General features: G+C 47.0%; 1 protein-coding gene across 1 annotated transcript in view; it reads right to left on the bottom strand.

Annotated features, from left to right (window-relative positions):
- Positions 1-24,006, bottom strand: part of LOC141201477 (uncharacterized) — a 47,884-nt gene extending 23,878 nt beyond the window's left edge. Inside the window, exon 1 of the mRNA XM_073663482.1 lies at positions 23,951-24,006. The gene's annotated coding sequence lies outside the window, so the exon portion shown is untranslated. The remainder of the gene's footprint in view (positions 1-23,950) is intronic.
- Positions 24,007-24,792: the final 786 nt, after the last annotated feature.

Below are 24,792 nucleotides of genomic sequence, written 5' to 3' on the forward strand. Positions count from 1 at the left end.
AATTTCTTAGAAGGAATCCTCAACCGCAGATTCCTAGAGGACAACCAAACCATGTCACCAACAGCGAACAAAACCTCCTGTCGTTTCCTATCAAAGTAGTCTTTAGATTTTCTGTTGGCCTCCTGAAGATTACCACGCACATCCGTCCAAACTCTTTCCAAATCACCGGAAAAATTCTCCTCCTCAGGCACGGCAGATCCCAACTTGGAGAACGACCCAAACGACGGATGTCTCCCAGAACAACAAAAAAAAGGCGCACAACCAGCAGAAGAAGATGTATGATTGTTCAGAGCAAATTCGGCAAGTGGCAGAAACTCAGACCACCCCTCTTGATTGTCTGCCACAAAACAACGCAAGAACTGCTCAACATCCTGGTTTTTCCTTTCTGTCTGGCCATTAGATTCAGGATGATATCCGGACGAAAACGACAAATGAATTCCCAACCTGTCACAAAAGGCACGCCAAAAACGAGCCACGAACTGAGGACCCCTATCAGAAACAATGTCAGTAGGAACGCCATGAAGTCTGACAATTTCCTTGACAAAGGCCTTAGCGAGAGTTTTAGCGCAGGGCAGTTTGACGAAGGGAACCAAGTGACACATCTTGCTAAAACGGTCCACGACCACCCAGATGACAGTAAAACCCTCAGAGGAGGGAAGGTCAGTTATAAAGTCCATAGCCAAATGTGTCCAAGGAGCACTGGGGACCTCCAAAGGACAAAGCAACCCTGCAGCAGGAGTATGTGAGGACTTAGATCTAGCACATATAGTACATTGGCGCACCCACTTAATGACTTCCTTCTGCCATCCAGGCCACCAAAAACTGCGACCCACCAGTCTCTTGGTCTCAGAGATTCCGGGATGACCTGCCAACCGAGATTCGTGACACTCAACAAACAAATCTCTCCTAAAGGTCCCAGGCACAAACAACCTCCCATGAGGAGTGTTAGATGGGGCATTCTCCTGAGCTTTAAGAATCTCATCTTCCAAAACGGAGTCTAAAGCAGCTATCACAACACCTTCTTGTAAAATGTTTTCCTCTTTCTCAGCACCGACTATGGGAGAAAAACTGCGAGACAAGGCATCCGCCTTAACATTCTTAGTACCAGGGATGTAAGTAACGGAGAAATTAAACCGCGAGAAAAACAGTGCCCACCTAGCCTGACGGGCATTCAGGCGCTTGGCAGCATCAAGATATATCAGATTTTTATGATCCGTAAGAACCTGAACGGGAAATTCCGCACCTTCCAAGAAGTGGCGCCAGTGTTCAAATGCGAGTTTAATAGCCAATAATTCCCGATTACCAATATCGTAATTCAGTTCAGTCTCCGAAAATTTTTTTGAAAAAAAGGCACAGGGATGTAATCCATCCCCGTTATCCTGAGACAATACTGCGCCAACCCCCACAGAGGAAGCATCAACCTCAACCAAAAACGGCCTAGTAACATCAGGCTGCATAAGGATGGGAGCAGAGGTGAACCTCTCCTTGAGATACACAAAAGCTTCAATGGCCTCAGAAGACCACTGAACCGCATCAGCACCTTTCCTGGTGAGATCAGTCAGAGGTTTGACAATACTAGAAAAATTTTTTATGAATTTTCTGTAGTAATTGGCGAAACCCAAAAACCTCTGTATCGATTTCAAACCAATAGGCCTAGGCCATTCCTGCACAGCCTGAACCTTAACCGGATCCATCTCAAAACCTTTGCTGGAGATAATGTAGCCCAAAAAACTAATTCTCTGTACAGCGAACTCACATTTCTCCAGCTTAGCAAAAAGCGAATTGTCCATTAATAACTGTAATACCTCACGCACGCTCCGCCAATGAGACTCCAGATCTGGCGAATAAATCAAAATGTCATCCAAATACACAACCACATTTTTACCGATCAAAGGTCTAAGGATGTCATTAATCAGATTCTGAAAAAATGCAGGAGCATTAGTAAGACCAAAAGGCATAACCAGATTCTCAAAATGACCCACAGGAGTGTTAAAAGCAGTCTTCCATTCATCACCCTCCTTCATGCGCAACAGATTGTATGCCCCCTTAAGGTCAATTTTAGAGAACCACTTGGCCCCCAATAACTGGTTAAACAGATCAGGAATCAATGGCAGTGGGTAAGGATTGCGTACCGTAATTTTGTTAATCTCACGAAAATCCAGACAAGGACGTAAACCGCCGTCCTTTTTTTTTTACAAAAAAAAATTCAACCGCCACAGGAGACTTAGAGGGCCTAATGTGACCGGCGGCCAAACTTGTCTGTATGTATTCCTCCAAAGCCTTCCTCTCAGGAATGGTAAGGTTAAATAAACGACTTTTAGGAAGAGTCGCTCCAGGGACAAATTCAATAGAACAATCATAGTCTCTATGGGGAGGCAAAACCTGCGATTCCTTCTCAGAAAAAACTCTCCAAAAATCCTGAATAGGAACAGGCAATTCTCCCCTATCCAAAGCTGCAATACGCCCGTTACAACACTTGTCATAACATTTATGGCTCCAGGATTTAATTTCACTGGTAGACCAATCCAGTACAGGATTGTGAAATTTTAACCAGGGCAAACCCAATATTACTGGAGAAGGCAAGTTATTCAACACTACCAAATCCAATTTCTCATGGTGAACACCATTAATAGTGAGAGGAAATTCACTGACCTTGAGAGTAATATTCTTCAAAGGGGAGCCATCCACAGAAACCACAGCAATGGGGGATGATAAAGGTTCAGGTTTTAAATTGAGTTTTTCCACGAATCCCCCATCAATTACATTCAGTGTAGACCCGCAATCAACAAACACCCGAAATTCCATTAATTTTTCCTGAGCAATCGTGGAAGCAGCTAAAAATATACCCTTGGAATTTAAACAGGCAATACGGGCGTGACTGACCATTTTTTTTTCTTTCTTCATACGAAGCTCACAGCCTTTAATCAAATGACCAGATTTTCCGCAATAGAAACACAAGCCTTCTGAAAAACGACGGTCTTTTTCTTGAGAGCGAGGTGCCACCGATCCAATCTCCATCGGTTCACCACTGTTAGTACACACATTATCATAACCGGAAACTGACATAGCAGAGGATTTGCTCTCATTAACCCTAGCACGCAGTCTTCTATCCACCCGTATAGCTAATTGCATAGCCTGTTGCAAATCCTCAGGTGTAGGATAAGCAATTAGCAGGTCTTTAACCCTTTCACTGAGCCCAGCAAGAAATAGACTTTTCAGAGCAGAATCGTTCCACCCTGTTTGAGTGGACCAACGACGAAAATGAGTACAATATTTTTCGACATTACCTGATCCTTGTTTTAAACGTCTCAACTCAGTCTCAGCTGATGCGACACGGTCAGGATCATCATATAATAGTCCTAAAGCAGAAAAAAAACTATCCACTGATCTGAAGCATGTATCACTAGGTTGCAAAGAAAAGGCCCACTCCTGAGGCTCTTTGCGCAAAAGTGACATTATGAACCCTACGCGCTGGGATTCATCCCCAGAGGACTTGGGTCTCAAACGAAAATACAATAAGCAAGCATTTTTAAATGAAAAAAATTCTCGATGTTCACCAAAAAATAAATCCGGCAAACATACCTTAGGCTCCAAGAAATATGCTCCAGGACAGTTACTCACGTGCTGACGGAGCTCGGCCACTTCCAGAGAGAGTCCCTGCAGGTGTTTAGCCAAATCCTGAACCGACACCATGATGGAACAAAAAACAAAACAAAAAAAAAAAAAATCTTTCCTTAGAGAATTTGCAGGCTGGACTTACTGTTGTGTTCTGCTACCAAAGCTAAGGAAAGAGAGGAGATCTGTCCCTACTATAAGACTCAGCTGAATCCCTACGATGTAACAGGGAACCTGATCCTGCGATCAGACCTGCTAAAGTCCTAATCTAGTCTGTACGGAGACCTATAGATGTGAGGAGGGAATCCCTACAAGTACTAAGGACTGGGAGGAATATGGGACACCTCCTAACAGAAATAGTAGCAGACAGACGAACAAACAAAATAGAACATAGAGGTCCGTAGACCAAGCAAACTAACAGAGTTAGATACAGAGCACAGGCTAGCTAGAAAGTAGATATACAATGAAGTCCAGCAAAGCCAGAAGGGCGGAGCAGGATTAAATAAGCCAACAAGGTCATGTGACCAGCAAAGGAAAAAAAAACCTAACAGCAAGGTTCTAACAGATAAGACTCAAATACCTGATTGGAGCGACAACTTTAGTTTTTTGTCAGGGCAAGAACAGGTTGGCTCTGAGGACGACGGGTGTGATAACGCACAGGGTGATGATGATGAGGTCGGAGATCCCACTTACTGTCAACCCAGTCAGCCAAGAGATGAGGTCAGCAGAGGAGGTGGAGGAAGATGCTAGTGACGACGAGGTCAGGTTGCGCCTTCCTGGACAGAGACGTAGTACTGGAAGCACGTCAACAACTGCATCCTCAAACACAACTCTGCCTCTCACCACAAGTCGTGGTGGCTCTTCAGGTCGCATGGGTGCTAAGCCTTGCATAGCCTGGGCATTTTTTCAGATCGATAAAGATGACCCAACTCGTGTTATCTGTAACATTTGTCAGCAAAAGCTAAGTAGAGGCCAAAAAATACATAGTTTGAGTACTTCATGCATGAACCGGCACATGGACATGAAGCATAAGTTGCAGTGGGAAGCTCAGTGTGCTACAATGCGGCCTAGCCGGCCGGGCCAACCACCGTCTGCCATATCTTGTGCATCCGCGGCCTCTTCATCCTCTGTGACTGGGGGGACAGCAGTCACACCTGTTTTGGGGCGCAGACCTGCTACCTCTTTACCCGCAACAGCCAGCGTGATTGGCAGGTCATCATTTTCTTTGGAGGTGGTAACACCAGCTGGTGTTGAGCGCTGTCCGGCATCGATAGCACCACCTTTGGATCAAGGCAACCTAACATGTCCGCCTGCATCTTCCTCACAGACCGGCAGTTTGCCGGGGACACCCTTATCAACCCCATCTAAGCACAATAGCCAGCCCTCGGTCCCTCAGATGTGGACAAGTAAAAGACCATTTCCTCCTAGCCATGAGAAAGCTAAGAGGTTGAATTTCACCATCTGCAAGTTCTTGGCTACAGAAATGCTGCCTTTCCGCCTGGTGGACACAGAGGATTTTCGAGACCTTATGTCCGTCGCAGTGCCCCAGTACCAGATTCCCAGTCGGCACTACTTCTCAAAGAAAGGTGTGCCTGCGCTCCACCAGCATGTCGCACACAACATCACCGCTTCTTTGAGAAACTCTGTGTGTGACAGGGTGCATTTCACCACAGACACTTGGACGAGTAGGCATGGACAGGGGCGTTACATGTCGCTGACTGGGCACTGGGTAACTATGGTGATAGCAGGACAAAGGGCTGCTGTCCAACTCTTGCCGTCCCCACGAGTTGTGCGTCAATCCTCTTTATGTCAAAGTTCCTCCACTGCTTCTGCCTCCTCAACCTCCTCTCGGTCTTCCACCTGCACCCAAAGCCTGTCTGGTCATGCCACAAGCTTGCTAACTGCGCAGAAGGGATCCTGCACACCTCCTTACTATGCTGGCAGTAGGGCTCAACGTCATCAGGCGGTTTTTACATTGAAATGTCTGGGAAATGTGAGTCACACAGCTGAGGAGTTGTGGTCAGCTCTGGAGAACCAATTTCATGAATGGTTGTCTCCACTGGACCTGAAACCAGGGAAGGCCGTGTGCGACAATGCTGCAAACCTGGGTGCGGCCCTTCGCCGGGGCAATGTCACACACATGCCTTGTATGGCTCACGTGTTGAACCTGGTTGTCCAGCAATTTTTAGCCCACTATCCCAGACTAGATGGCCTTCTGCAGAGGGCACGGTCGCTGTGTGCTCACTTTCGCCGTTCGCATCCCGCAGCTCAGCGACTTACATCTCTACAGAAGTCGTTGGGCCTGCCACTTCACCGGCTAAAATGCGATGTGCCTACCCGGTGGAATTCAACTCTGCACATGTTGCAGCGACTGTGGCAGCACCGACAAGCCCTGGTGCAATACGTTCTGACGTATAGCCTGGGCCAACGAGATCCAGAGGTGGGGCAAATCACGCTGGAGGAGTGGTCTCAGATCAGGGACCTATGCACCCTTATGCACAGTTTTGAAATGGCGACGAAGATGTTTAGTGCTGACGATGCCATTATCAGCATGACTATTCCGGTGATTTACATGCTGGAGCACATGTTAAACAGAATTCGGAGTCAGGTGGTGGCACAAGAGGAGGTGGAGGAAGTAGAGGAGGAGGAGTTGTATGCGGAAGGGCTAACATCTGCAAGGTCCAGACGGTCGGCACCACCAAGGCGGCAGGCATGTGAGGGTGGGGGAGATGGTTTTACCAGGGCGCATGGTAGCAGCCAAACTAGTGAGGAAGGTGCAGGAGCCCAGGAAGAAGTGGAGGACGAATTGATGGAAGACTCATCAGATGAGGGAGACCTTGATCACATTTCTGTTGTGCGAGGTTGGGGGGAGAGGACAGAGGAAGGAAGCATGATTGTTACCTCGCCACCAACACAACAGGGACTTGGTGCTCCTGGATGCGCAACACACATGAGTGCCTTCTTGCTGCACTACCTGCAACATGACCCTCGAATTGTGAGAATTAGAAATAATCCTGACTACTGGGTTGCCACACTGTTAGATCCCCGGTACAAAAGTAAATTTGCAGAAATTATTCCTGCCATAGAAAGGGATGCACGCATGCAGGAGTATCAGCAGAGACTGTTGCAGAATCTTACATGTGCTTTTCCACAAAATACCAGTGGTGCACGTAGTGAATCTCACAGTTCCAACTTGCCAACCGTGGGACCGTCAAGTGTTCAGCACTCAAACCGTAACAGAACCACAGTATCTGCTGGTAACATCAATTTTGCGGAATCATTTCACCACTTTTTTAGCCCATCCTTTGCAAGGCCACAGGAGACAAGAAGTCTGACACATAGTCAACGCCTAGAGACGATGGTACAGGAGTATCTCCAAGTAAACATTGAAGCCACGACTGTGTCACTGGAGCCTTGCTCTTTTTGGGCTTCCAATCTGGATAAATGGCCGGAGCTAGCCACTTACGCCTTGGAGATCTTGTCATGCCCCGCAGCCAGCGTTCTGTCTGAACGTGTGTTCAGCGCTGCTGGTGGTGTGCTGACAGATAAGCGCACGCGGCTCTCCACTGATAATGTAGACAGACTCACGTTCATAAAGATGAACAAATCATGGATCCGAAACGACTTTTCTACCCCTGTGTCATCCTGGGGAGAGTAAAAGCTTGATGATTGGTTAAAATCACCCTACCAACCGTTTTAAGCTTTCAAATTACTAATCATGTTTATCTGTATCTTGGCTGGAAAATAATTTGGGCTTTGTAGCAGTGTGCAGCACTGATTCTATTAGGCCATCTATAATAAGCTCCACCAGATTTAAAATTACTAATCATGTTTATCTGTATCTTGACTGGAAAATAATTTGGGCTTTGTAGCAGTGTGCAGCACTGATCCTATTAGGCCATCTATACTAAAGCTTCACCAGATTTAAAATTAATAATAATTTTTAGCTGCATCTAGCCCGGAAAATAATTTTGGGGCTCCGAGATGCGCAAGACACATAAGTGCCTTCTTGCTGCACTACCTGCAGCATGACCCTCATATTGTCAGAATTCGAAGTAATCATGACTACTGGGTTGCCACACTCTTAGATCCCCCAAACTTTTCGATCAACCTTTTCATTTTAATAAAGACCAAAAAAATGGTCATTTTTGAAATTATAAGCATTAGCAGGTTGTTAGAAACTGAAATCAAACAGTTTTCAACTCAAAACTTTATTCTAGGTGATGTTACATTTTCACATAGGACCCCTTGTTCGAAAGGAGCTTCTGAACTCTCTCGTCCATTGAATTTGTCAGGTTTTGGATGGTTTCTGCTTCAATTGTTTTGCATGAGGACAGAATACCCTCCCAGAGCTGTTGCTTAGATGTGAACTGCCTCCCGCCATCATAGACACTCCTTTTGATGCTCCAAAGGTTCTGAATGGGGTAGAGGTCAGGGGAGCATGGGGGTCACACCATAAGTTTGTCCCATTTTATGCCCATATCAGCCAGAGATGCAGATGTTTTATGTGCAGCATGAGATGGTGCATTATCATGCAGAAAAATGATCTTGCTGTGAAATACACAGTTCTTCTTCTTGAACCATGGAAGGAAGTGCTGTTTGAGAAAATCCACATACATTATGGAGTTCATCTTTAGCGCCTTCAGGGATCCTAAAGGGGCCGACAATCTCTCTCCCCATGATTCCAGCCCAAAACATTACTCCACCTCCTCCTTGTTGGCGCTGTAGCCGTGTTTGCGTGGGGTGTCCATCAACCAGCCATCCTCCACTCCATCCATCTGGACCATCGAGCGCTGCACGGCACTCATCCGTGAACAAAACAGTTTTGAAATCAGTCTTCATGTAATGTTTGGCCCACTGGAGCCGTTTCTGCTTGTGTGAAGTGGATAGAGGAGGTCGACAGGATGGCGTATGCACAGCTGCAAACCTCTGAAGGACCCTGCATCTTGTTGTTCGGGGGACGTTGGAGGCACAAGCAGCTTCAAAAACTTGTCTGCTGCTATGACAAGGCTTTTTTGCCGCTGCTCTTTCAACCTGACGTAATTGCCTGTAGGAAAGAGTCCTCAATTTGCCCTTATCAGCACGCACACGTGTGTACTGTGAATCAGCTACATACTTCTTGATTGCCAAGACACTTCATCCTGATCATCGCACAATGTTGATTGTAGTCATGCCTTGACCTAAACACTCCACAATTTGTTGCTTCTCAGCAGCCGACACATCCTTTTTCTTTCCCATTTTGGCAGAAAATGTAGGCTGCTTAATAATGTGAGAGAGCCTTCTTAAGTAGTCTTGCCTTTCATTGGACACACCTGCCAAACTAATTAGCACAGGTGTCTGCAATTGCTTACAGTGATATAAAGAGCCCTGACACACATCACCATCAATGAGTTTAACTGACAAACAAACAAATTCTTCCCTTATCACTCCTAAACACTTTTTGCATAATAATTTGGAACACAGTGTACATGTGCTTTTCCACAAAACACCAGTGGTTCACGTAGTGAATCTTACAGTTCTAACTTGCCAACCGTGGTCTGTATGGAGTTGTTCAATAAAGGGCCCAAAATTAAGATAACATCGATGGGAGAGGTCTCTATGAATAGGAATTCCTAAGTATTTGATACCCTGTGAGGGCCAGGCAAAGGGAAAGTTGGACTGGATGGAATCCTATATGGATTTGGGGAGGGAGACATCGAGGGCCTCAGACTTCGCTGCATTGATTTTAAAATTTGACCATGTAACAAAGTCATCTATTTCAGCCATAACAGCATGGATGGATATATGTGATTGAGTGATATATACTAGGACATCATCAGCAAATAGAGAGCACTTGTACTCGGTGCCTCCCACCTCAATCCACCTAATATTGGGGTTATGGCGAATTGATGAGAGCAGGTGCTCCGTCACTAGGATGTATAAGAGAGGGGACAGAGAACATCCCTGCCTTGTCCCATTGGTGATTGTGAAAGGTGATGAAAATGTTCTGACGCGCCCCCTGGGCCTTGGGACACCCGGAGCCGGACCCTTTTTGGTGGATGCTGGTGGTTGTAGTCTCCGTGGCGGCAACCCGGTTCCGTGGCTCAGGGCGGTCAAACCAGTGGCGGAACTATTTATGTGGTTTTGATGTTTAAATGTCCGACTACGCCACCCGTGGATTGCGGTCAGAGTGAACCGCCGCTCCAGGGCAGACCGCTGAGGCTGGTGTTGTGGGTGCAGCAGAGCGTAGCATAACTCCCCACGGGAGGAGTATAGCCTCAGGGCAGTGTATGTGGAGGATGGGGGTGATGGTGCAGGGCAGCAGCAGTAATGACACGGAGTCAGTGATGCAGTCCAGGGCCTTTACTCACAGTTCTTATTATCCAGACCACGTGTGCAGGTAACGGCTGCCCACGTCGTACTGTGCTCACCAGGTGAGGGGCTCAGACAACTCCCAGATAACTTTGGAGTGCTTCACAGGACCCCCTTTGTGTGTCCTTTGTCTGGCCTTTCTTACCAACCCTTCTGTCCGGCTGCCTCGGGCCTCCTCTTGGTAAACTTGGCGCCAGTTTCCCTGACCCTATGTGGTGCCTTCCTAGCGGGTGTAGCGAGGGGCTGCGCCACATAAAATGTCACAGCCTCCTGTTTCTAGCTGAGGGTCGTTTCCTGCCTCCACTAGTTTCGGGGACCGGTCTCCCCCTTTGGCCTGACCCCTCCACGCAGGTGGATTCGGGCGTGCGGTGGCGACTCGCCCGTCCGCACCCCTGAGATCCCTTCATTCCTCGTTCCTGGAGCCTTCTCCGCTCCTCTTCCTTCCTTCTCCCTCTTCCAGGCCTGGGCCTCTGTTACTAGGCCCGCCTCCGGAGCAGAGCTCATGCAGAGCCCCTGCTCCCTGCCACTTCTGCTCAGACTTCTCTGCACTGAACTAAGATGGTGCCCACCTTTTATACTCCCTTCTCAATGCACCCAGGAACTGCTTCCTCCCTGCTCCTGCACTACAGGGTTCCCCTTCCTCAGTGTTCCCTCCCCCCACTCCAGCCAGGGACAGGGACTGTCGTGCCCATCTCAGGGGCATATTGGTCGCCCTGCCCCACGGCAATGTGGTGTAATGCATGCAGGTGTCGGGTCCTGATCCACACTACATCCTTACCTGAGAGTGAGATATCACACCTCTGGGTGAGGTGCAATACCTCTGTAGCAACCGAGCCCTCAGGGTGCTACAGTTCCATTTATCTTCAGCCTAGGTGACGTATTGCGATACAGGGCCGTGATTTTGGCTATAAAAGGGTCCCCTAGACCCCTACCCCAAGCTTTTTGAGAGAATCATATATGGCGTGCCAGGAGACTCTATGGAATGCTTTCTCAGCATCCATCGAGAGTATCTAATTACAAATTTTTAACTGCATCTAGCCCAGGAAATACTTTGTGCCTAGTAGCAGGGTCTGCTAGTCAGCGGATTATCCCGGCTGTTAAGCAAGCTACACCACCTGTAGTTTGGACACTTCATTTTTTCAAAGGAAATGCTTCGGGACCACGGGATACTCAGTGAAGAGCATCAGGAGGCACCCCAAGGCATAGGGGCTCGGACTGGCAGTAGGATGCCTTGCGGTGGACAGCCGAGCTCGATCCTTATAAAAGCTTTTTAACTGCAGCAGCTTTAGTGGACGCTACTGGAGCTGGAATTACGCGGCTGCTGGCATGAGACTTGCCCTCCAATAGATCCTTGTAAATGGATTTAAAGTGTATTTATTCAAATTAGAGAGACAATTTAAATTAAAAAGCTTAGAGCTGCCTCCACCACAGGGGGGCTCGCTCGACCCACCAGCGGACAGGCACCAGTATTGGGAGAGGGGGGCTGGCCGTCAGGGTTCACCGCGGCTCTGGCACAAACCCGGCGACACGGATGTGGCACGGGCAGGAGCGGACTGAACGTGTCGGCTTCTCACTTTTTGGATTTTAGAAGGGCATGACATGCCTATATCTGTGTCTCCCCCTCCTTTTACTCCTCCACCTCTTTTCTTTTCGCATGACTATATGTACTTGTCACTTTTCCATGTGTTAGTTGTGTCTTCTGAGCAGTTTGTCAGCTTTTGGACACCTTTGAAGGGGTTTTCTATGTGTTTCTATGTGTTTTTGTTTGCCTGCCATTGGTTTTAACGGTGTTCGAAGGTGTTCGACGAACCGAACCGAACTCGAACACTACGGGGGTGGCTCAACACTATTAATAACATCATTCAGTTCTACTTCTGTGAAGGGGGCATTCAATATTTGTAACTGTTCCCGGGAAACCTTCGGGAGCTTCAAATCACTCAAATATTGATCAATATCTGACTGTTGTGGCTGTGGGGTATCAACATCATCTTTTAGGTTATATAAAGATTTAGAGTATGCAGTAAAGACTGCAGCTATGTCCTTCGGACTTCTGGCTATCAACCCTTTCGAGTCCCGTAGATGATCTATTCTGGATTTTGCAGCCCTTTTCTTGACCCGCCTGGCCAAAATGGCTCCCGGCCTATCTCCCATGGCTTAGTGACTAAGTTGGAACTTGCGGAGGTTATATTCATATACTGCCAGCAGATCAGAGCGCAGTTTAAATTTGACCTGATATATGGCTTCAGTGGTAGCCGGAGAGGGGGAGGTTTTATTTAATATTTCTAGCTTTTTCAACTCAGTCAGGAGGTCATTCCTGTGTTGCTCCCTCTTTCTTTTCAATTGTGACGCTTGTTTTAAGAAGACTCCCCGTATCACCGCTTTGTGCGCTGTCCATAAAGTCTCGTCGGAAACTGTGCCATTGTCGTTTAATTCAAAATAAGATGTCAATTCTGCTGTTGCTTTTGTCATTATAGAGTCATTCAATAATAGAGAGGTGTTTAGTTGCCAGTGTGGTGTTGGGCTGAATTGGTGCGCAAGATGTACACATAGGTAGATCGGTGCATGGTCAGACCACGTAATCGTTCCAACCTCCACAGATATACATCTATTGAGAGCTCTATTGTCTACTAGGAATAAGTCAATCCTACTATATGACCCATGTCGGAGAGAATGAAAAGTATAGTCCCTTTCACTGGTATGAGTGTATCTCCAAAAATCGTGCAGACCAAATTCATGGACCAACTTGCCCAATTCTCTCCGAGGGCGACCCGATCTAGATGAGCAGTCTAAAGTACCATCCATTGGCATGTTAAAATCCCCGCATACAATAACCTCCCCTTGTTTAAGTGTTGAAATGGTAGAGGACTTTTCGCACAAATGGGAGCTGGGCAGAATTTGGGGCGTATAGTGCTGAAATCGTATGAGGGGTCCCATCCAATGTACACACCAACACCAAGTATCTACCCATGGGGTCTGCACACATCTGAATGTTCTGGAAGGCCACCGAATTTTTTATCATAATACAGATTCCTGCTGTCTTAGTCTGGGCATTTGCAAAGAATATATGGGGGAATTGTGCCTGATGCAATCTATGATTATCTGCTGCCAATAAATGCGTCTCCTGCAGACACACAATGTCTGCCTTCGATTTCCTCACCTCCCTCCACAACATAGAGCGTTTGGCAGGTGAATTTAACCCTTTCACATTCAACGAGAGAAATTGTATACATTCAATGAGAGAAATTGTATACTCATAATTACACATAAAGGAGGAAATGGTTATGAGCCGCATACAAAAATTTTCTCTCCCCCCCTGCCCCACCCCAACCCCTCCCCCCCCCCACACCACCCCTTATGAGCCATTCACTGAAAAAAGCACATATGTCCTTAGAACGATCAGCAGTTATGTCAATAGGGGAAATATACCTCAAGTTAAATTGAAAAAAAAAAAAAACAGATAAAAAACAGTAAAAAGAAGGAAACAACACAGCGGAAAAAAGTCCGCAGAAAAAAACATAGAGAAAACTTCAGTCAAAAAAGTAAATTCTTCAGACAAATCTGACCACGGGGTCACGTGAGATTTTCAAATCTCGCTGTCACTCAGCAAGATTTCTCACAGTCCAGAGGATCACCAACCAGACGGCTTCTGCCGAACAAGAACAAAGGGAAAAAAAAAGGTCAGCAATCCTCTAACAGCTCCATCTCAGCCAGGATAGCGTCCTCGCCTCTCTTTCAGGTCGATATCCATTCCTGCGCAATTTTCTTGCCCTTAGCAGGTTGTCTAGGAGCATAGGCAATCTTCCAGGAAGCCAATTTCTCTTCGGCTTGTTTAGGGGTAAAACACGCTACCACGCCACTGTCACGGAGTACTAGTAGTTTTACTGGGTTGAATCCCCATCTATACCGTATGCCGGTCTCTCTCAATGCCCTGCACAGATGGGCAAATTCTCTTCTCTTTGCCAGGGTAGCCGCAGAAAGGTCTGGAAAGACCTGCAGATTTTGAAATTCCTCAGGCAGCCTGGGGGTTTTCCTTAGTTGGTATAGGAACATGTCCTTCGTAGTGAAGAAATTAATGCGTGCCAAGGTATCTCTAGGCAGGGTAGGATCTACGTGTCTGGGTTTCGGTGTTCTGTGAATCCTGTCCACCATTAATTCATTAGGGGCAACTAATACAGCCACCAGGAAGCGTGGCATGAACTCAGAGAGATCCTTATCTGGCACTTCTTCAGGGATTCCCCTAAGCCTCATATTGTTACGTCTGGATCTATCTTCTAAGTCATAAACTTTATCAGTGACTTGAGACATCTCTTCACTGAGTGCCTCATTTTCATCTACCAAGGCATTGATCGTTCTGGCATATTCTTCCATCTTGTTTTCAATGTGGGAAGTACAATCCCCAATGGAAGTAATCTCACCTTTCATCTCCTGTAACATTGCCTGCATATCTTCCCTCATGGAGGAGCGAATTGCAGCCAGAAATGCTTGCATATCTGCCCTGGTCATTGGTGCTGTGGGCTCATTATCCCTGCTGCTGTGTTTCACATTCTCTGCTTCCCCTCCCCCTGAGGAGTGTGAAGAAGCTGCAGGGGAAGCAGGTGCCATCTTACTCACTGTTCTTGTTGTTTGTCCCCTCTGGAAGAAAGCCTCCAATCTCGCCGGGGATCCTCTTTTTTGAGACCTTCCCCTGGTCATCATGGGCCCTGGGTGTTCTGCCGCCACTGGGTGTTAGGTAATAGGCTGTAGGACGATGCTGTGTGCTGCTTTTTGTTGGTTTTAATCCTGGCTGGCTGGAGCTATGCAGTTAAGCTGCTGCCACCTTGTCTTGCAGGCCACACCCCCATTGCAGCCCTTTTGAGGGCTAGGTTACAGCAGTTACTAGCACTTTTTGCCAGGCAGGTCTGTGCCAGTGCTGTGCAAGTGTTTTTCACAGCATTTGGCTAAATGTAGCTCAGCTAATCCTTTTGGGCCTGTAGCAGTGTCTGTTAGTCATTGGAGTAGCGTATCTGTGTTGCAAGCTACACCACCTGTGTATCTAATAACAAATTTTTACTGCATCTAACCCAGTAAATCTTTTTGGGCATAGTAGCAGTGTCTGGTAGTCAGTGGAGTAGCCCATCTGAACCAAGCTACACCACCTGTGTATCTAATAATTTTTTACTGCATCTAACCCAGTAAATCCTTTTGGGCATAGTAGCAGTGTCTTGTAGTCAGCGGAGTAGCCCACCTGTGAAGGAAGCTACACCGCCTGTGTATCTAATTCTAATTTTTTACTGAATCTAACCCGAGGTTGGGGGGAGGGCAGAGGAAGGAAGCATGATCCTTACCTCGCCACCAACACAACAAGGACTTGGTCCTCCTGGATGCGCAAGACACATGAGTGCCTTCGGGCTGCACTACCTGCAACATGACCCTCGGATTGTCAGAATTCGAAGTAATCCCGACTACTGGGTTGCCACACTCTTAGATCCCCGATACAAAAGTAAATTTGCCGAAATAATTCCTGCCATAGAAAGGGATTCACGCATGCAGGAGTATCAGCATAGGCTGTTACAGAATCTTACATCTGCTTTTCCACAAAACACCAGTGGTGCACGTAGTGAATTTCACAGTTCTAACTTGCCAACCGTAGGACTGTCGAGTCTTCATCACTCAAACCGTAACAGTAACACCGTATCTGCTTGTAACACCAATTTTGTGAAATCGTTTCACTAATTTTTTAGACCATCCTTTGCAAGGCCACAGGAGACAAGAAGTCTGACACATAGTCAACGTCTAGAGAGGATGGTACAGGAGTATCTCCAAGTGAACATGTAAGCCATGACTGTCACTGGACCCTTGCTCATTTTGGGCTTCCAATCTGGAAAAATGGCCTGAGCTCGCCACTCACGCCTTGGAGATCTTGTCGTGCCCCGCAGCCAGCGTTCTCTCTGAAAGTGTGTTCAGCGCTGCTGGTGGTGTGCTGACAGATAAGCGCACGCGGCTGTCCACTGACAATGTAGACAGACTCACGTTCATAAAGATGAACAAATCATGGATCCGAAAGGACTTTTCTACCCCTGTGTCATCTGGGGAGACTAAAAGCATGAGGATTTAGGAAAATCACCTCACCAACCATGTTAAGCAACTCTGGGGCAATTGATGCCACTTAATTGGTGTCTGTGCCACAATTTTTGGAAAAAATGGAGACTCTTTTTGGAGTCCCCTTGCTGTGTTTTACATGACGTTGGCATCGTCAATTCCAGGTGGGTCGGGTCGCTCCGCCCCCCTTTTAACCGTAAGAAACTACATACACTATGGCTTGGGGTAACACAGATGGCTGAGTCTGCAGAGCTGTTTACTCATACTATAGCCTGGGAATCAGAGGTCTGCTCCAAAGCTTCAATGTCTGCTAGTCAGAGTAGTAGCCCAGCTGTGAAGCAAGCTACACCGCCTGTGTATCTAATAACAGTTTTTAACTGCATCTAGCCCAGGCAATACTTTGGGCCTAGTAGCAGTGTCTGCTAGTCAGCGTAGTAGCCCACCTGTGAAGCAAGCTAAACCGCCTGTGTATCTAATAATTTTTTATTGCATCTAACCCAGCCAATCATTTTGGACTAGTAGCAGTGTCTCGTAGTCAGTGGAGTAGCCCATCTGAAGCAAGTTACACCGCCTTTGTATCTAATAACAATTTTTAACTGCATCTAGCCCAGGCAATACTTTGGGCCTAGTAGCAGTGTCAGCTAGTCAGCGGAGTAGCCCAGCTGTTAAGCAAGCTACACCACCTGTGCTGCGGACACTTAATTTTTTCAAAGGAAACGCTTCGGGCCCACGGGACACTCAGTCAAGAGCATCGGGGAGGCGCCCCAAGGCAAAGGGGCTGGGACTGGCGGTAGCACGCCTTGCGGCGGACCGCCAAGCTCGATCCTTATAAAAGCTTTTTAACTGCAGCAGCTTTAGGGGACGCTACTGGAGCTGGAATTACCAAGGCTGCTGGCACCAGACTTGACCTCCAATAGATCCTTGTAAAAGGATTTAAAGTGTACTCATTCAAATTACAGAGCCAATTTAAATTACAGAGCTTAGCTCTGCCTCCACCGCGGGGGGTCTCGACCCACCAGCGGACAGGCACAAGTATTGGGAGAGGGGGGCTGGCCGTCAGGGTCCATCGCAGCTCTGGCACAAACCGAGCGACATGGAGGTCGCACGGGCAGGAACGGCCTGGCCGTGTCGGCTTCGCACTCCAGCGTAGTCCCTTTGCCCGCTCGCACCCGTAACCTCAAAGGGATGCGCAAGCGGCTTTTCTTCCCAGGGCTGTTCCTCGCCCAGCAGGAACGTGGGGGAGCTCAGGTCGGCCTTCCACCGTACTCCCTTACCTCCCTCGCCCTCTTTCCTTCTTCAGTTCTCCATCTAACCCCTCGGCTCTGTGGTGTCCGCTCTCCCTCCAGCTCTCTCCTTCTCACAGGTGGACTACCGAGTGTATTCACACTGTGGCGAATCTTTTGGGCCCAGGCATAAGAAGTCGTCGAGGTAATGGATAATATGTGCCCCCTTAGAAACGTCCTTGTCGACCCATTCGAGGAAGCAACTAAACGCCTCAAATAGTGAGCAGGATATGGAGCACCCCTTCCCAGAAGCAGCCCAATAGGTAGACACTATTCGGAAGCATAGGTAGTAAGTAACCGGAACACCCCCTCAATGTCTGTTTTGGCCATTAGGGTGCCCCTTCCCAACTTCTTGACCCGCCTGATTCCCTTGTCAAAGGAGGTACAGTATATACTACTGTACTTGGTTCCGCGTCGATGTTGTCGTTTACTGACCTGCCCCTTGGATATGACAAATGGTGGATTAGTCCAAATGTATTGGGTTCCGTTTTTGGCACGACTCCCAATGAAGATACCACTACGTCTTGTAAGGAAAGTGTTCTGAATGGAACCGCCATTCTACCTAAAGATATTTCTTTTTTTAATTTTCTTGTCACGACGTCTGGGTGTTGGTAGGCTGATTTTAGATTTTTACTCCAGCCTTTCTTGATTTTAGAAGGGCATGACACGCCTATATCTGTGTCTCCTCCTCCTTTTACTCCTCCACCTCTTTTCTTTTTGCATGACTATATGTACTTGTCACTTTTCCATGTGTTAGTTGTGTCTTCTGAGCAGTTTGTCAGCTTTTGGACACCTTTGAATGTGTTTTCTATGTGTTTCTATGAGTTTTTGTTTGCCTGCATTGGTTTTAACGGTGTTCGACGAACCGTTCGGCGAACATACCGCTGTTTGACGAACCGAACCCGAACACTACTGCACACAACACCATATCAATTCAAGTCTGCAATCAGATGGACTGAATGAACTGACTGAACTCACTTACTTATCCCTATCTGACTCATCACCAGGAAATTGTTCTTATGTGTGCACATCTAGCCCAGAATGAGGGCTCCCAGACAGTATGATTGCCCCCACAGAGTATGATTGCCCCCCCCCCCCCAATTACTGATATTAAAAAAAAAAACACAACAACACACATTACTCAACCAACCCCTTTCCTGAGATGCGCTGCTCCGGTCTGTGCAGTGTGAGTACTGAGGCTCCATACTACAGGTGTGATGTAGTGGCGCCATTGCGCCTGCAGTGCACGGAGTCTCGGACTCACAGGTGAAGGCTGAACGGCGGATCGGCGAGCTTTCAACTCCCTGATTTACTATTCTATTCAATGGTATCCCCATCATGGGAAAGTGGATATCACTGAAATTGTGATGATGGGTAAGGAGAGCATTCTCGGTGCTGAGCCGTCTCAATTCATGGGCACCATTGCGGCCGCAAGGGCTGCCACTATGGATGATACGGCCCTGCTACCTATTGTGTGGCAAATATCTCATAGGTCCTGGGTTCATTAGTATCTGCACCAAGAATGGGGCTCAGTGAGTATTTATTCATTAGCTGTGGGGTAGTCGGTGGGGTGGATGGTACCATATTGTGTGTGTACGGGGGCAATACTGTGGGAAAACCCCTCAAATGAAATCTTAAACCCTTTTTACATATATGCATTGAAAACTGGATTAACAACATTATATAAATACATACAGTACAGACCAAAAGTGTGGACACACCTTCTCATTTAAAGATTTTTCTGTATTTTCATGACTACGACAATTGTACATTCACACTGAAGGCATCAAAACTATGAATTAACACATGTGGAATTATATACTTAACAAAAAAGTGTGAAACAACTGAAAATATGTCTTATATTCTAGGTTCTTCAAAGTAGCCACCTTTTGCTTTGATGACTGCTTTGCACACTCTTGGCATTCTCTTGATGAGCTTCAAGAGGTAGTCACTGGAAATGGTCTTCCAACAATCTTGAAGGAGTTCACAGAGATGCTTAGCACTTGTTGGCCCTTTTGCCTTCACTCTGCGGTCCAGCTCACCCCAAACCATCTCGATTGGGTTCAGGTCTGGTGACTGTGGAGGCCAGGTCATCTGGCGTAGCACCCCATCACTCTCCTTCTTGGTCAAATAGCCCTTACACAGCCTGGAGGTGTGTTTGGGGTCATTGTCCTGTTGAAAAATAAATGATGGTCCAACTAAATGCAAACCGGATGGAATAGCATGCCGCTGCAAGATGGTGTGGTAGCCATGCTGGTTCAGTATGCCTTCAATTTTGAATAAATCCCCAACAACGTCACCAGCAAAGCACCCCCACACCATCACACCTCCTCCTCCATGCTTCACGGTGGGAACCAGGCATGTAGAGTCCATCCGTTCACCTTTCCTGCGTCGCACAAAGACACGGTGGTTGGAACCAAAGATCTCAAATTTGGACTCATCAGACCAAAGCACACATTTCCACTGGTCTAATGTCCATTCCTTGTGTTCTTTAGCCCAAACAAGTCTCTTCTGCTTGCTCCCTGTCCTTAGCAGTGGTTTCCTAGCAGCTATTTTACCATGAAGGCCTGCTGCACAAAGTCTCCTCTTAACAGTTGTTGTAGAGATGTGTCTGCTGCTAGAACTCTGTGTGGCATTGACCTGGTCTCTAATCTGAGCTGCTGTTAACCTGCGATTTCTGAGGCTGGTGACTCGGATAAACTTATCCTCAGAAGCAGAGGTGACTCTTGGTCTTCCTTTCCTGGGGCGGTCCTCATGTGAGCCAGTTTCTTTGTAGCGCTTGATGGTTTTTGCAACTGCACTTGGGGACACTTTCAAAGTTTGCCCAATTTTTCGGACTGACTGACTTTCATTTCTTAAAGTAATGATGGCCACTCGTTTTTCTTTACTTAGAATTTGTATTATGGCAAGAAAAAAGCAGCTAACAGTGTATTCAGTAGGAGTATCAGCTGTGTATCCACCAGACTTCTGCACAACACAACTGATGGTCCCAACCCCATTTATAAGGCAAGAAATCCCACTTATTAAACCTGACAGGGCACACCTGTGAAGTGAAAACCATTTCCGGTGACTACCTCTTGAAGCTCATCAAGAGAATGCCAAGAGTGTGCAAAGCAGTCATCAAAGCAAAAGGTGGCTACTTTGAAGAACCTAGAATATAAGACATATTTTCAGTTGTTTCACACTTTTTTGTTAAGTATATAATTCCACATGTGTTAATTCATAGTTTTGATGCCTTCAGTGTGAATGTACAATTTTCATAGTCATGAAAATACAGAAAAATCTTTAAATGAGGTGTGTCCAAACTTTTGGTCTGTACTGTATATACTAGCAAAATTACAAGCTCAATGGCTTTCTGTGGATGTATATAAACAGACGTAAACAAAGATGCTGAATAATTGATACAGTCACTACCTTACCCTACCCCATACCTAAACAAAGAGGTTTCTGCCTAGCTGCGGAGGTTGGCACCCTAAGGACGATAATGGCGCCCCCGCTCACTGGTGGCTGTACCTCAGAAGCCCTAGTTAACTGTGATATACACTACCGTTCAAAAGTTTGGGGTCAACCAGACAATTTTATGTTTTCCATGAAAACTCATACTTTTATTTATCAAATGAGTTGCAAAATGATTAGAAAATATAGTCCAGACATTGACAAGGTTAGAAATAATGATTTTTATTAGAAAGAATACTTTTCTCCTTCAACCTTTGCTTTCGTTAAAGAATGCTCCCTTTGCAGCAATCACAGCATTACAGACCTTTGGCATTCTAGCTGTTGCTGAGGTAATCTTGAGAAATTTTCCCCCATGATGCCTGAAGCCCCTCCCACAAGTTGAATTGGCTTGATGGGCACTTTTTGCGTACCATAAGGTCAAGCTGCTCCCACAACAGCACAATGGGGTTGAGATCTGGTGACTGTCCTGGCCACTCCATTACAGATATAATACCAGCTGCCTGCTTCTTCCCTAAATAGTTCATGCATAATTTGGAGATGTGTTTTGGGTCATTGTCCTGTTGTAGGATGAAATTGGCTCCAATCGAGCGCTGTCTACAGGGAATGGCATGGCATTGCAAAATAGAGTGATAGCCTTCCTTATTCAAAATCCCATTTACCTTGTACAAATCTCCCACTTTACCAGCACCAAAGAAACCCCAGACCATCACATTACCTCCACCATGCTTGACAGATGGAGTCAGGCACTCTTCCAGCATCTTTTCAGTTGTTCTGCGTCTCACAAATGTTCTTCTGTGTGATCCAAACACCTCAAACTTTGATTTGTCTGTCCATAAAACTTTTTTCCAATCTTCCTCTGTCCAGTGTCTGTGTTCTTTTGCCCATATTAATCTTTTGCTTTTATTAGCCACTCTCAGATATGGCTTTTTCTTTGTCAATTTGCCCTGAAGGCCAGCATCCCGGAGTTGCATCTTCACTGTAGACGTTGACACTGCCGTTTTGCATGTACTATTTAATGAAGCTGCCAGTTGAGGAGCTGTGAGGCGTCGATTTCTCAAACTAGAGACTCCAATGTACTTGTCTTGTTGCTCAGTTTTGCAGCGGGGCCTCCCACTTCTCTTTCTACTCTGGTTAGAGCCTGTTTGTGCTCTCCTCTGAAGGGAGTAGTACACACCGTTGGAGGAAATCTTCAGTTTCTTGGCAATTTCTCGCATGGAATAGCCTTAATTTCTAAGAACAAGAATAGACTGTCGAGTTTCACATGAAAGTTATCTTTTTCTGGCCATTTTTAGAGTTTCATAGAACAAACAAATGGAATGCTCCAGATTCTCAACTAGCTCAAAGGAAGGTCAATTTTATAGCTTCTCAAATCAGCCAAACCATTTTCAGCTGGGCTAACACACTTGTGCAAGGGTTTTCTAAACATCCATTAGCCTTCTTACACAGTTAGCAAACACAATGTATCATTAAAACACTGGAGTAGTGGTTGTTGGAAATGGGCCACTATACACCTACGTAGATATTGCAATAAAAACAAGACGTTTGCAGCTAGAATAGTCATTTACCACATTTACAATGTATAGAGTGTATTTCTGATTCATTTAATGTTAGCTTCATTGAAAAAAAATGTGCTTTGCCTTCAAAAATAATGAAATTTCTAAATGACCCCAAACTTTTGAACGGTAGTGTATCAAAAAATACACTGATACATTAAATAGAAGCAGATATATCGCAAGGTATATATAAAGGAAAGGGTATGGTACACATCAGAGAATGGTTCAATAATCCGCCTCAACGTGTTTCCCCAACAGCTTCATCAGGAGGGATGATAATTCATGATGTTCAGCATAGTGTACCTAATAGCCAGGTGTCCATGTATAAATATCCCACTTCATCGAAAACCCCTCCCCAGACTAGGAGACCCATTCCCATTTCTAAAGGTGAATGGTCATAGGATATATAGAATGGAGTCTGTCTACAAAAATGTACTGCGGCTGCGCTACTTCACATGAGCTGGAGGTTCGATAATGTCCATCCCCTAGTGTGCATATCCGGAAGTGACGTGCTTTACACTGAAACACCAGATAAACTGATTGCCGCCACGCCACTTGTACCCGTGACTGCGCATATCATATTATGTGTTCCACACCGCAGAGCATAATGGCCTATATGTGTCCGGACCATCACCCTTGTCAGTAAAGTAACATACGGTTAGAGGATTTGTGTTTGTCTGTGCGTTACATAAGGTTAACTGATTACAGGGGCATAATGGGGGCATCATACATCCTGCATAAGAGGCATAATGGGGCATTACACTGTGTGGGGGGCATCATACATACTACATAAGGGGCATAATGGGGGGATTACACTGTGTGGAGGCATCATACATCCTGCATAAGGGGCATAATGGGGGCATTACACTGTGGGGGCATCATACATCCTGCATAAGGGGCATAATGGGGGCATTACACTGTGTGGGGGCATCATACATACTGCATAAGTGGCATAATGGGGGCATTACACTGTGTGGGGGCATCATACATCCTGCATAAGGGGCATTACACTGTGTGGGGGCATCATACATACTACATAAGGGGCATAATGGGGGCATTACATTGTGGGGGCATCATACATACTGCATAAGGGGCATAAGGGGGGCATCATACATACTGCATAAAGGGCATAAGGGGGGCATCATACATCCTGTATAAGGGGCATAATGGGGGCATTACACTGTGTGGAGGCATCATACATCCTGAATAAGGGGTATAATGGGGGCATTACACTGTGTGGGGGCATCATACATCCTGCATAAGGGGCATAATGGGGGCATTACACTGTGGGGGGCATCATACATCCTGCATAATGGGCATAATGGGGGCATTACACTGTGTGGGGGCATCATACATCCTGCATAAGGGGCATAATGGGGGCATTACACTGTGTGGGGGCATCATACATCCTGCATAAGGGGTATAATGGGGGCATTACACTGTGGGGCCAGTAAAGGGGTCCTGTACTATGAGAACAATACGTTTCCTCCCTTCCTGTCTCCATAGTTGGGTCGTATGTATCTATTACAGGAAACAGAACAAAAACCTTATGAGTCTTATAAAGAGGCAACACAAGACCCCAAAAGAGTCCCCGTTATGGGGGTCTCCACATACCTCCACCTGCAGAGCCGCCACCACATATATGGCTGCTCTGTGCGCACAGGAGCTGTGATGAGGTCACAGGAGGGGAGGAGTCAGGGGTCACATGATCAGGGGCCTCAGTGGATGCAGGACTCTGCTGTGCTGGTTGTCATGGTGATGGATGAGCTGAAGTTTATGTGTGGGGTCAGGAGGGGTTTACAGAGTGGATGTAGCAGAGCCGCGTGTGTACGAGGTGTACGGAGCAGAGCCGCGTGTGTACGAGGTGTACGGAGCAGAGCCGCGTGTGTATTAGGTGTACGGAGCGGAGCCGCGTTTGTACGAGGTGTACGGAGCGGAGCCATGTGTGTACGGAGCGGAGCCGCGTGTGTACGAGGTGTACGGAGCGGAGCCGCACGTGTACGAGGTGTACGGAGCGGAGCCGCGCGTGTACGAGGAGTACGGAGCGGAGCCGTGCGTGTACGGAGCTGAGCCGCGCGTGTACGAGGTGTACGGAGCGGAGCCGCGTGTGTACGAGGTGTACGGAGCGGAGCCGCGTGTGTACGAGGTGTACGGAGCGGAGCCGCGCGTGTACGAGGTGTACAGAGCGGAGCCGCCCGTGTACGGTGTGTACGGAGCGGAGCCGCCCGTGTACGGTGTGTACGGAGTGGAGCCGCCCGTGTACGGTGTGTACGGAGCGGAGCCGCGCGTGTACGAGGTGTACGGAGCGGAGCCGTGTGTGTACGAGGTGTACGGAGCAGAGCCGCGTGTGTACGAGGTGTACGGAGCAGAGCCGTGTGTGTAAGAGGCGTACGGAGCGGAGCCGCGTGTGTATTAGGTGTACGGAGCGGAGCCGCGTGTGTACGAGGTGTACGGAG

The sequence above is a fragment of the Phyllobates terribilis genome, unplaced genomic scaffold (assembly GCF_046119375.1).
Source record: "Phyllobates terribilis strain yellow unplaced genomic scaffold, ASM4611937v1 Scaffold_116__1_contigs__length_5312468, whole genome shotgun sequence".
Taxonomy (NCBI): Eukaryota; Metazoa; Chordata; class Amphibia; order Anura; family Dendrobatidae; genus Phyllobates; species Phyllobates terribilis.